Consider the following 2,159-nt stretch of genomic DNA (forward strand, 5'->3'; position numbering starts at 1 on the left):
CTGGGAACGTATGGCCGATGGATAACAGCAGGGGTATGGGTAGAGATGATGCAGATAGATGATGATTACATAGGCTGCTATCCTGTGTCCACAAATAAAATGTAGGTGAGGAGGATCATGAAGCAGAAACTATTGCTCAGCTTCAGCAGAGTTGGGTATGGTCAGGAAAAGAAGCAAGTGTCTTGCTGTCAATTGAAATTCCTGTGTTATTCTTGACAGTTTTCCAGGTATAATAGCTTTCTTCTTTTCTCTGTCTCCAAAGACTTCCACCTCCTGTGCTAGTATCTGTTTCATGGTCATCATGTATCCCATTCGTATTAATGCATTCATTACATTACAATTACTCATTATGACATTTTTCTTTCTATAGCATACCAGTTCAACACAGCCCTGTACAGTAGTATAGTACTCCAGTACTATACTACTGAAGGGTTGTTCAGTATAATTTCTCCTGTGGGAGAAGAAGAAGAATGAACAACCAAACTGTCATCATCCAGTTCCTCCTCCTGGGCTTGCCCATGTGCACAGAGCACCAGCACCTTTTCTATGCCTTGTTCCTGGCCATGTACCTCTCCCCCATTCTGGGAAACAAGCTAATCATTATCCTTGTTCAACTGAACTCCCATCTCCACACACCCATGTACTTGTTTCTCAGAAACTTGTCCTTCTTCCTCTGTCACAATGCCTAAACTGCTGCAGAATACACAGAGCGAGGACACATCCAACTCCTATGCAGACTGCCTGGCACAAATATTCTTCTTTCTGTTGTTTGAATACCTTGAGAACTTCATTCTCATGGCCATGGCTTATGACCACTATGTGGCCATCTTCTTCCCTCTGCATTACACCAGCATCATGAGCCCCGAGCTCTGTACTTGTCTAGTGCTGCTTTTTTGGCTACTGACATCATTCCATGCCATGATGCACACCCTACTAGCAGCAAGACTGTCTTTTTGTGAGAGCAACATGCTCCTCAACTTTTTCTGTGACCTGTTTGCTCTCCTAAAGCTGACCTGTTCAGACACTCATGTTAATAAGTTGATGATAGCTATCATGTGAGGGTTTGTCATTACTATTCCATTCATCCTCATTGCTATAGCCTATGAAAGTATCATCTCCTCCATTCTTAAGGTTCCATCTACCCATGGCATCTACAAAGTGTTCTCTACCTGTGGTTCCCATCTGTCTGTGGTGTCTCTGTTCTATGGGACAGTCATTGGTCTCTACTTATGTCCATTAGGTAATAATTCCACTGTAAAGGAGAGTTCCATGGACATGCTCTACACAGTGGTGACTCCCATGTTGAACCCCTTTATTTACACCCTGAGGAGCAGAGACATGAAGAGGGCCCTAATAAGAGTTACCTGCAGTAAGTAAATCTTTCTGTAATGGTAGGTAGCACTTGCAATTGTTACCTGCTTTTATGCAATAAATGTATTTATGTTAATATTTTATATCAGATTTTGTCCTCTATCACAGGACCTACATGAAAGGTCATATTATATAATTGTACAATACACAAGAAAGAAAGTTTAGCATAGTAGGCAAAGTAAGGAAAATTATCTTGGATATCTGGCTACATTTTCATTCTTATCTTGCATAAATGATCCTGGAAATGCATAGTGGATGAGGTATTGTCTAATATAGTCTCTGTTCCTCTTAAGTTACTGCAACTTTTTATTATTTTACCATGACTTCCATGTTCACTGATGTTTCAGTTAAAATCATCTAAGTAATGGATTTATTACACTCAATAACAATGAAATATCTCCACCACCCAACATCCTTCTAAAATTTTTCCACACTTACATTGACATATTTTTTTTTCTCTTAGGTCCATTAATTCCAATACATGTTATTCTTTATGACTAGTCTTGATCCTAAACAAATGTGGAGGAATTGCTTTGTACAATAGTGCTACTTTTATACATTTTTTACTTAATTTGAAGTTGGTTAATAACTAGGCACTATTCACTATTTACTTCTCTAAGATGAGAGAAAGAAGAAAGAAAGATAGAAGCTGGTAATGCTTCACAGATGTTTCATATTTTTATTTTGTAAACCACCTGTTTATAGTAAATGGTCTTTTTTTACCCTTGTGATAATCTCAAGAAATAAAGAAGTTTTTGTTTCAAAGTCTGAAGAATGTGAGGTGCAGT

The 2,159-nt window shown here is 38.6% G+C and overlaps 1 pseudogene; it reads left to right on the forward strand.

The window, feature by feature from the left end:
- Window positions 1-470: 470 nt before the first annotated feature.
- Window positions 471-1,377, forward strand: LOC110305609 (annotated as a pseudogene).
- The last annotated feature ends 782 nt before the right edge of the window (window positions 1,378-2,159 follow it).

Source organism: Mus caroli, chromosome 11 (assembly GCF_900094665.2).
Source record: "Mus caroli chromosome 11, CAROLI_EIJ_v1.1, whole genome shotgun sequence".
Classification (NCBI taxonomy): domain Eukaryota; kingdom Metazoa; phylum Chordata; class Mammalia; order Rodentia; family Muridae; genus Mus; species Mus caroli.